Here is a 12,597-nt window from a genome sequence, read left to right as displayed (position 1 = left end):
AAAAATCTCGATCTATTACTCAGCTATAACACAATAATGGACTGGTCATTCAATTTCTCTTGTAGACAGAAGTATAAATTGATGTTTCTTCTCAAATGGATATTTTATGTGACAGCTGAGTTAATACTCCTAGTGCTTCATTGGCTAATAGCGTGTGCAACATTGGGAAAAAAATATTTGAAAATCCATAGAGGAAATTTAATTTCTGGTTCAGCGTACTCTGAACTTATGTTACCTTATCTTCATAACCTGTGTTTTCTCATATTTATGTACAAAAATAAATAAATGGAATATTTGGGGATTCATTTGAATCCTGATTGATACCTGACTTTTTTGAGTTAAAATCTTTTATAATATTATTGTGAAAAAAAGGATATAAACTCAAAACAGCACCCATTACAATACCTATCATTAGTCAGCTATTCTAATAAATGTAGGGATTAAAAAGCCAACATGCCAGATGCTCTCCTCCAAAAAAAGGAAGCCAGTCTGGTGGTCCCCTGCTATTAATAAACGCTACAACAGAAGGAAGAAACTGTTGCAGAAAAAGGTGAAGTCCCAAGACTGGAAAAATTCCCTTATTAGCCTCAACAAAAAGTTGAGATCCCTCATCAAAACCTCCAAAGCCAGCTATGAAGGCAGAATTGCAGCAGACACTAAAAACAACCACAAAGCCATCTAAAGTTATATCAAGAATCTTCATGGCAATACCCAGATTTAGTCTGAGTTACTGCACAATGGTACCTCCTATACTGAGCCAAAAATATTACCAACATACTGGCCAACAAATTCAGTGCCAGCTTAACCCCTCTCATCCCCCTAAAGGACCAATCTTAATACCAGAAGAATACCAGGCACTCAACATTATTGCAGCACAGGTTAAAGCTGCATTGTTTAAGGTCAAGAATACAGCTTCCATGGGACCTGACAATACCCCTGGCTGTGTTCTACATGAATTACAAAGTGAACTGGCACTACATCTGTGTGCTCTGTTCACTCACAGCTTCACCTCAGGCTTTGTCCCTAGTGAATGGTGCACTACTACAGTCATCCCCCTCCATAAAGGAGGAGTGACTACAGACCCTGAAAATTATCGCCCCATTAGCCTGATAAGTCTGACATGTAAGGCTATGGAGCACATCATCATTTACCTAATTAACAAGGATATAGGGAATCTCCAAACTCTAGATCCCACACAATTTGGTTTTGTGAAAGGTAGATTATGCCTGCTCAACCTGGTTGACTTCTTGAGTCAGTCACCAGAGCGGTGGATGAAGGTAAAGCAGTTCATATAGCCTATCTCAATCTGGCCAAGGCCTTTGATACCATTTTTCACTCAGGAATTATTGATAAACTCAGCAAACTAGGCATCAACCCCTATATCATTAGGTGGGTTGCAAACTGGCTCACAGATAGAACCCACAGTGTTAAAGTAGCGGACTCCATGTCAGACTGCCAAGTCACGAGTGGAGTCCCACAGGTATCAGTCCTGCATCCTCTTCTGTTTGGCATCTACTTCTCAGAAGTCCAGGCCAGCACAGAGGGACTCTGGCTGACCTAATTTGCAGATGACTGTAAGCTGGGAGCCATTATACACTCCCCAAGTGATGCACACATCCTACAGAAAGGTTTCACTGAGACCAATGACTGGTGTAGAAACCACGGCCTTAAGCTTAATGCCAAAAAATGTGTCATCATCCCCTTTGGGAAAAACTCAGTTTCCACTAGTTACTACATCGATGGGAGCCCACTGAACACTGAAGGTGTTATAAGAGATCTGGAGACACAGGTTGCAGCAACCTCTCTTTCAACCACCACATTGCCACTGTGGTGAGAATGTCCTTCTATGTGGCGCATCTCATTGCCAAGGGTTTTGCATCCAGGAAGAAAGAGGTCACCATTTCTCTCTACTCTTCCCTCATTAGGCCAATCACAGAGTATAATGCCCCTAATGCCCCATTTGGCATGTACCTCACTAGACACCTGCAACAGCTGGAGAGGCCACAAAAGTACCTCACAAAGAGGATCCTTGGCCTTAAACATGTTCTAAATGGACAGAATCAAAAAACTCCAGCTATTCTCTGTCTCATATCATCTATTAAGAGGCAATCTCTGCTTGACTTGCAAAGCCATGTCTGACCCAGCTCTGTTAGAAATGCTACACCTAAAGAAATCCAGTCCCTCTGCACCACACACTCCAGTGACCTCAACCTCATTACCACACTCAACAGAACATGCTGGAGGGACAGGTTCATAATCCAGAGACTACCCATGCTCTGGAATAGACTTCCCATACATGTCAAGCAGAGCACCTCACTAGCCCTCTTCAAGTGAAATGTTGATGAGTGGATGGAAAATAGAAAGTTCACCCTGGGGATCACTCCAGTGGCTCTCCTTGATAGAGGCACTGGGAACTACCGACAGGCGACACAATGCCAGGGCACTTCTATGGGCTAAGCTTGTAAAGTCCTCAGGGCCATTAGCCTAGCACACACCTATGAAGCTATGAACCTAGTGTTTGGCCTCTGTTTTCATTAAGTACAATTATTATCCATCCATTCTTAAATAAATAACCATAAGGGAAATAATTAAAGTACCACAGGGCAGACTCTTCTCAATGAAACAAAGGCTTTAGGCTATAAATAATGGATTAGGCTTATCTTTTCATGAGAATGTTATGTTAACAATTACAAAAGTTACCAAAATATCACCTCCAAAATTATTATTAGAATTAAAAATGCTTAACAGACTCTTTTATGTATAATATATCAAAACCTAATTTAGAATTGGCAAATAAAAACTCAAAAGTATTTTTCTATAGCCTTGCTCATCTAGACAAGTAATTTACAATAAAAGAATGAAAGCAATCATGGTCAATAATAAAAACCATAATGCTGCCAAGGTAAAGAACCATTTAATTGGATTGTTCTCTCTTTTGACACTGATGTTGCCAGATAGGCACCTGGGTACATTGCTGATGGGACTGCCCATTCATATAAAAAATTGATTTAGCAACAATAAACCAGGATAAAACTGGGGCCAGAATCACCATTATTGTAGACTTTTCCTTTTCTGAAAGGCCTAAATAATAAATGTTTTATTTTGTTTTATTTAACAAGTAAAAGGCTAATATTGGCAAAGTGGACCAAAATGTGAGGTCCTTTCCCTTTTTTCACTGGTAGTAGTTTTTTATATAATTAGTGGATGTTGAAGAGACTGTTGCTTTTTTTAATATGAAGGTTTTAGAGACCTTATGCCAGATTCTGTAAGGTTCGTAGAATCCAGCGTATTACTCTGATATTAGCCAAAAAGTTGTGGATAGCCATGTAATATGTTAATATGCCACAGTGAACTTAGAATATCTCAGCGCATAACAGGATATCTCGGTAGTAACAGTACACTGCATATCAGTAACAACTGCTCCATCAGACACAAAAAAATTCTCTCAAAATGTGGTGTATATTTACAAAGCCATAGAAAGGATCGCACAATCTAAGCAGCCTGCCATTCATATCTACAACATAATCTCTCTAGTAAGTATATAGATACCTATGGAATACCTGAATAACTCCATTATTATTAGAATATGCTAGCTATCACTTATACTTTCTGACCGAATCTGTAAAATTTCTAATGGAAGCATTAATAAAGGTGAAGAGCAATCATGGCCACATCCACAGCTAGCATTGGCTAACAATGGTTATGGGAAACAGGGAAATAGAAAAGCAGATATGGGTTATGGGTGAAGAAGAGGGACATACAAGAGGTATGTTGGAATGGAAAAATCTAAGTGACTGTCACAGGGGTACTGGCAATGTTTTTTTTTTTTGGGGGGGGGGTAGGTCCCATTTTTATTTTTTAAGAATAGAAGGAATGGTGAAAATAGTAAAAGAGGAGGAGAAAGCCATGACAGCAGGCATATCCACACCAGCTGGGTGTACTACATGAAGGACATGAGTTCAGACACAGGGAGGCCATGGCACAAAATGGCTGCACAGAATGAAAGCATCTTATCTGTGTCATGGTCCTTTGAATTCCTGGCTATGACAGTACTACATCAGTTCCATAGTACAAGCAAGCATATGGGTGCCCTAACTCTGCTTAGCCAATTGCCACACAGGAGAAGTAAGCCCCCTCCCAGCAGACCAAACCTTGGCCATCTTCCATTGATGTCTATGCTGCAATGTGCACACACACTTCCACTTCTGGGCATCTGATGTGAACCCAGTAGTCATGACCAAACAGTCGACTGGCATTCATGCTCCTTACCACAGTATGCCTCCACATGCTAGCATCATCCCATCAGTCTCCTCTGTGGAGCAACCCGGGCCAAGTGTTTCCAAACATGGTAGGGGCAGACCAGACTGGAGTGTGTGCCATCTGTTTGGGCACCTAGATTGCATTGGGGTAACAGTGACAGTTGATCCAGTCAGTCTAGTAGTGTTAGTACCACCACTTGGCGAAGACAATTATTGTGCAGACCACTGACAATGTCATTTGTCTGTGTTTGTTATGAATTCTGATGCCACCAAAGTATGACAGTTTTACTAACCACAGACTACATTTAGTATCCCTACTTTACATTGATATATGTTGTTGGTGATATTGACAACAGTTTGGCATTACGTCCTTTGTTGTTTTCCTGTTTGCATCTTTTGATAGTGGACTAATAGGAATGTGTTTCACAGATGTATGCCCCTTGTTGTCTGCTATACACACATACAACAATATGAGTCTGTATGCATACCTATGTCTGTTGTGGCTTGAGTTAATGACCTGTGTTGGGATAGTTTTGTATAAGTTCATACTGTTATATGTTATGATTATGTTGTTATGTCTGATGCTCAGTGTGTACATTTACTGGGTAATTGTCATTAGATGCAATCTGTGCTGCTGTGGTGGGGCAACACCTGATTATTATTGTTTTATCTAAATACTTCTGCATGTGTGGCTTGTCATGACTCGGAGTTGTGTGTCAGATGCTGCTTTGTTGCCTGGGCTGACATCCTAGCTGTGTTCCTGTACTTACCCAGTAGTATTCCTTCAGAAATTTCACCTTGCTGGAATGCAGCCCTCAGACCATTTTCTGTCCATATGGTAGCATCATGGACACTTCCAGTGTGTGTTGCCATGATGTTTGTTATGCTGCCATCTGCTACATGCATGAACTGGCAGTTCAGGGATGGCCAACTCTATCTGTTAATGTATCTTTCTGCATCTGGATGAACTGGAGTCTTAATAGGCATGTGGGCGCAGTCTATTGCACCAAGTACATGTGGGGAGTTTGCAAGATTATAGAACTGGTGTATAATAGCTATCCATTTCATGGGAATAGATGGAAAATGTATGTATTCATTCACCTTGTGCACATTGCTGCCTGAAATTTTGACAGGATATGACAGGCAAGCTGTCTGTGACATTCCCACATTACCCCCATGTGTCTTTGGAGTGTCCCAGATGCAAGTACATCCAGGTTGAGGCACACTTTTTTTTCAAGAGGGATGGGATTGCCTTGCAATGTCCACACAAACATGTGTAGGACACACATGTTGCACACAGCCTGCACCAGCTGTCTGTCTAGGTGGTACCTGCTAATGAGTTGTTGATCTGACAGCTGACTTGGTTGCAGCCTTGCTCTCACTCTACCATTGCTGCTTTCTAGGATACACAGCCACATCCTCCTCCATAGCTTGCAGTACAACAACTTGTTGCATTTCATTCACTGCAGAGGATTCCATCATATTCCTTTGGAAAAGCATGCATTCCTTGCATTGTGCAATGGCATACTCAGAAGATTTCAGAAACTGAGTCGACATTGCAGTTTGTCATATTTAAGTTGTGTTGGGCACACACAATGCACTTTGGAATCCGGTGGGCGTTTGTGGAATCCATAATTATTCTATGGTGAAAAGTTAGGTACTCAGACTGCTTGCAGTACTTCTTCTAAAATCACGTGCACAGCTGGTGTGCTAAAATCTTCCTTTGATGTACTGCAGTGCCCACAAATAGCTTTTGGAGTCAAGCATGCTTTGTACCCTACTGTCAGTAGCTGCAGGCTATTTAAGCCAACATAAATGCATTTACTTCTTTCCTTGCTATCACTATTGCCTTCAGTTTTTGTTTTGCATTATTTTTACCTAGTAGACTCTTAGAACATGAAAAAGAAGCTCTGTTCTTTTTTACTTTACCCCATATAAATAATATTTTAAAATTAATTAATCATGTGTTATAGCTGTTATAACTAGCAATCTACATTTGTATTTATTCATAGATTGATACTAGGCTAATGACCCAGGGAGCCTTTCTAAGCCTAGCCAAGTTTCCCCGAAAGAATATTGATGTCCAATATCCAAAGAGGACACTGAGGACCAGCCATTTATAGGCTACCTCTGTCCATAAGGGACTTGGGTTCCAATCCCATTGTAAATTTCCTATTCCCCATCCACTGTTCTAGGTTGTGCTTAAAGTGGGTAATAGACAAACTCAGCTTCAGATGGATGGGAGGCCTGTTCCATAGGAGGGGCAGTCTCTGGGACACATATCTGTCCTTTCAAGCTATAACAATACTGATAGATTCAGGAATGTTTGTAAATATACTGACTAATGACAGTTATAACAAGTTAGGACCACAGTCTAGTTTACAAAAAGCCAGCTGTAGACGTACTTCTCAATTGTTCAGGTTTTCTCAGAATGACCAGACTTTTGGCTCATATATTTAGTCTATTCCTTATAAAATCTGTGGTTTTTCTGGCAAATCATTGAAGACCGAAGTCTCTAAATAGTCACAGACATGACAGACATTTCTTTTTTTTTTTTTTCAAGTAGAAATTTTATTGATTTTGCCATAGACATATATCACAAACAATTGCATATTAGCAATGAACAGTAATATGGAAGAGAACAAAACACTACTCAATATATACAATAAATACAATTGTGCTGCTTAAGAACAATAAAATTGCTGGGAATCAGCTTAATGAAAAGTCTAGATGAAAGTGGGTAAGTATAATAACTGCACACACTATATTACCCTTTGGTAAAAATTTAAAGAACAGGTAGAGGGGGGGAATTAGTACTAATCTTGAGCCACCTTTTACTCAGGATAGGGATAAAAGGGGGAATAAAGGAATTAAATAAGCATATAGGTGAGTGGCATTTAGTAATGATGAAGTAATTTAGTTTATAGTTGTTAACTGTCAGTCAAGAGCTTAAATATGATGTTCCAGAATTTCTGGTAGTAGGCCTGCTTGTGGGGGTTAGTTATTAACAGTTTTTGCAAAGTAATGTATTTAACAGCCAAACCCCTAAAACCTCTCCAAGACATCTTAGAACAATCTAGACAATGCTTGGTAATGTAGAATTTAACTAACAGACAAAGTGTTATTAAGATATGCAATTTTAATTTAGATATTTTAAGGTTAGTAACATGTAGCATTGCCATTTCCCATGAGAGGGTTGATTTATGGTATCCCATTTTGTCAAGTCTCACCTTGAGAGAGCACCAAATACTGTGGGAGTATTTACAAAACCATAAAATATGTAGGATGTCTGCATGGGGATAGAAGCAACAGAGACATGAAGTGGACACATTTGATTTACATTTCTTTAAATGGACTGGAGTGAAGTATAGTTGTTGGTAACCATAAATTGTATATAAGTAAGGTTTTTGAAAGGGGAAAACAAAAGTGTGGATTTAATAGCTGATCATTTTTGATCTACTAACAGGTTTGTCCCTTGTTGATCCCAGTATTCTGCATATACAATTTTTTCCTGATATAGAATTGAGATTATACATTTATAAGATAAGGACAACATACTTTTCAACAGCTTGGTAACCAGGTTGCAGTCAGAATCAATTCTGGGAGAGTGGCCTAATGGTTAAGGTGTTGGCCTTACAAACACAACGTGCAGGGTTTGAACCCCACAAGGGATAATTGGCTAGGCTTAAAATCGCTCACAAGGGCAGTTAGCTTAGTACTAATCTATGAACCTAGTATGGCCATGAAGTAGAAATGCAATAATTTCTCTTATCTGCCTCAAAATTATGATGTATTTTTTAGGTAAGTTTAAGAGAATTGGAAGTTCTGTTAGTGATGAGTGACTATGTTTATGGATATCCCATAGTGTATACTCCCTTATTAGAGGGTAGTCTAACAAACTGATCATGCCACAGTTCAGTTTGAGATTCGGATTAAGGTGGATGGGCTGAAAAAGGAGAAGTGCATTTTCTAGATTCAGGGATTTAAATAACTCTTGGAAGGTTTTGGTTTTAACCTTTAAAGCATGCTGCAGTTTCAGATTTTTGTGAGTTGATGGGCCTAAAAAAGGGAGAGCTTTAGGGTTAAATTTGCTATTCAGGGCGTGATTATGCCACATTTTTACCCAGAGGGGAGTCAATGTTACATAGTTTGGATGATAATTGGCAATTGTAATTATTCTATTCGCGTTCATGATTCTATAATAAAGTTGCAGATCAGGCATAGCAAGACCTCCGTTAATTTTTGGGAGGATAAGTCTTTGATATGACACTCTTACGGATTTGGGGTGCCATATGAACTTCGCAAAGGCTTTATGTATTCTAGTGAAAAAAGTGTTGGGAGTGGAGGAGAGAGATGCATGAAGATGATAGAGAAACTTTGAGAGGATATTCATTTTAATGATAGAAGTTTTAGCTAACATAGGGAGCTTCATCTGTTGCCATCTAGACATGTCTTGTGAGAGAGCCGTCCATACTTTTGTTAAGCTGGAATATAATATGGAAGAAGAAGAGTGGTTGTAGGAGACCCCTAGGTATTTAAAGGAGTATACTATATGGAAAGATGAGTCTGGAAAGAAGTTTTGTCTATGGGCTGAAGGATTGATCGGGAAAATATAGGATTTGTTTTGGTTAATTTGGTAGTCTGAGATATAAGCAAAGGTATTCAAGGAAGTGACTATTTTTAGTATCCAACATGGGGTGCAAAACATATAGATTCAAGTCATCTGCAAATGCGGTCAAGCTGGTGCTGGTATTGAGAATTCCGGGGATTGAGTGGTATGTTTTTTTGTAATATGGATAGGAAGAAAGGTTTTAGATATAAGTTGAAAAGAAGAGGGGACAGGGACACCCTTGTCTAGTGCTGTTTGAGATTTCTTTCGGTTATGAATATTGCTTGTTTATATAAAGGCGCATGTAAGAGCTATTATATAGAATTTTGATGGTATTGATGAATTCGGGAAGTATGTCGAAATAAGACAGCACTATAAACAGAAAGTTCCAGGTGACCCTATCAAATGCCTTGCATGCATCCAGTATCATTGCATACCTTGGGTTTCTATCCTTCTTGGTAAGGTTAATCATGGTTTCCATAGTTAGAGTACAGCAGCACACTCTCCATATAGCTCTTACACTAAAACAGCTGAATTACTGCAACAAGCCAGCAAATCCAAAAAAAGAACTCTCATCAGAAAAGAACTACCTGCACTGAGCCTGATTCCACTTGAATTATTTTAAAATCCAGTAAATCAGCAAGTTAAACGTAGATTTGCTATCCAACAGTCACCAAATTGAGCATACACATGGATAATAGAGGCCTGAAGGCTTCAGCATCTCAGCAACAGACAGTAACCACGGGGGGGGGGGGGAGAACCAGGCAAAGCTGAGGCGAGGAAATGCCCACAGATATTGAAGGTATGGACACCCAAACCTCAAAAACTAAACTATCAGCAATTTCATCTCCAGAAAAAGAAATTATCTCAAAAAGACAGAACACATCCAAACCCAACAAGAACAAGTTAAGGAATCCACTAAGCAGAAGGCCGATGTCACCATACATATAGACGAGCTGAAAAGCACCATTTTACCTCTGCAATCTGCTGTACAAGGCTTTTCCAATAAACTAAATACCTTTGGAACCACAATCAACCAAATTGCTGAAAGATGAGAACAAGTGGAAGGGAGATCCAAAGCAAATGAAATGGAAATAGAACTCTTAAAAGCTGAATTAAAACTAAGGATAAGGCATTATCTGATATACAGTTAAAAAGTCTGGACCTGGAAGCAAGGAGCAGGTGAAACAACTTTATCGTTAGAGGTCTACCAGAAAAATATGAGCAAAATCAACTGCTTCCAATGCTCAAACAAATCCTCAGCACTCTGCTTCATCCAAGAAACCCTCCGGCTGAATGCATTATTGAAAGAGCACATGGAGCCCTCCAAAAACAACAAAGTACTAGAACCCCAAGGTCCATATATGTGAAACTTCTCAATTATCAAGACATCCAAGCCATCCTTTCAGCTTACAAAAAGTTAAACCATTTCACATGGAGCACTTATACAATCTCCATTTCCCAGGATCTCCCCCAAGAAATTAAGGAAGAGCACCACAAACTGTCTCCTTACTGTGAGGATCTCATCAAATGCAAAATCAAGTTTCAAATGAGGTTTCCGAATACTCTGTCCTTCTACCATAAAGAAATTAAGTTTACAATGGCTTCTCCCAAGGAAGCTAATCCCATTTTTATAAAATGCTTTGGATCAGCTCCAGAGGCATAATTGCGATGTTCGCTACAGTAATTCTCTTACTGGAGATTGTGTATGGTTATTCCGGCCCCATTTAATCGACCTCAATCTAGATACTCACCTTCCATTGTTAAAAAGAAGGTAATATAGCCCAAAAGTAAAATCCGCTATTCACCCGCAAGTCCCAGGAATGAATATTCCAACATAGTGCAGACAGGGGGATTCTTGAGTGGTGGCAAATATGACTCTGGATAATATGTGCACCAATTCAAACAGGAAATAAGAAAAGTAAAGTCTTCCAACTGGACTAGCTTGCCCAACATGAAACAGTGGAGTCCTCCCTGCTTACTTACCTGACTCTCCCTGAAGAATCCTCTCTGCCTACAGAAGAAAACTGGGTTAATCACTGTACATATTCTTTGCAAAGTCCTGCTTATTGCGAAGGTGAGATCTATCCTAGTTATGTGGGTCAGGATTAACATCAATGAGCGAGGTACACCCTCCCTTATTTATTTTATTTATTTTATTTTACATTTGTTAACCGGGCTGGTCTGGCTGGATCCCTGTCCATTTTCAGCAGAGGCCCGAGGAGAAAAGCTCCATTAACATACTAGTAGCTAACAGTGAAAAACAATCAAAAGAATTCAAACAATCAATAAATTCAACTAAATCATATCAAAATTGATTATTCAAATTATATCAATCTCCACAACTGCACCCCTTTACAAAAGTCAGCGCTGTGTGATAGATTCCTTACTAAATCTGTGATAAGAATCCTAACCACAACTGACACCTATTCATAACCCTACTTTGTTTGGCTTACTGTGTTTCCCATTTCTGCTGCTACCTGATTGGATCGTCCTGTCAGATGTCATTTGTCTTTATAAGATGGTTGTGAGCCAAGGTGTCTCTTTCCGCACCCTCCAAATAATAAAGCCACTCATTTAATGGCTGTTTGGCACACAGGTATGATGCAAAGCTCTAGGCTAATAGGGAAAGCCCAATATGCTCTACCTTGCTTTGACAAAAGAACATAAACTCTGTGAAATGTATTGTTTCAGGTGCTTTGTAGTTTCCCTTTCCTCCTTTTATGTGTTATAATTACTCGATCAGCACAATAGGATTTCACTGATGTTTACTGTAGTTTGATTCTAATGATTGCTATTTTGGATTATTCCTTGTCATTTACACAAGATTAAAACACTATACAATGAGAGAGAAGGGAAAGAAAACTAAAAGTATAAAATAATAACAGCTTATTCCTAATTATATATTGTTCTCCCTGTATTATTAGCCATCACCTGCTTGGATCACTATTTGGTACTCATATATAGAAGTTGCTTAATTAGTTCCCCTTGCCCTATGTTTATAACATGAACTGGTTTGATACCTGGGCATTAGCTTTCTTTCCATAACTGGTAGAATCCTCAGCAAAGAGCTCGTTGGATAAGATAAGAAGGGTTCCAGATGGCAACTTTTGGAATTGGATCAATGATGTACATATTTTGTAAATATTGTTATTTTACATTTGTTAAGTTCATAATTATTTTAAAGTCATGTTTTCCTGCTTATTTTCTCTCTTTGTCTTTCCCAAATATAGGGGTTAAGTGAGTAGGCACTAGGGTAGATTTGAGAGAGTTTTGTGCTGTTTTCTTATTAGCTGTCACACACATATCTAATCTACGAGTTAATATTAAGCCACACATTAGTCCACTCTCCACTGGTTACTCTATAAACTCAAATAAATTAACTTTAAGTCCCCATAGTTATAGATAAGGTGTGGAATATAATTTGGAATGTCAGAGGGCTCCAGGATAAAAATAAAAGAAATCTACTAAAGCACTTATCCGTTAAAGCAGAAACAGATAACTGTTATTTTCAGGAATCACATATGATGGATGAAGATCGGGTAAAGGATAAAAACAGGAAATGGATAAAAGACATTATCTCATCAGGAATCAGCTGTAACTCTAAGGGGGTAGCAATTATTATTAAAAATTCATTTAAACCATCTATTATTGACAAGGGTGCAGATCAGGAGGGTAGATGGTGCTAATTCACGTGCCTAACCCCACTACGCGATACACCAAATTTAT

Source organism: Protopterus annectens, chromosome 2.part1 (assembly GCF_019279795.1).
Source record: "Protopterus annectens isolate FY-2018-M chromosome 2.part1, PAN1.0, whole genome shotgun sequence".
Lineage (NCBI taxonomy): Eukaryota > Metazoa > Chordata > Ceratodontiformes > Protopteridae > Protopterus > Protopterus annectens.
This window is presented reverse-complemented; position numbering follows the sequence as displayed.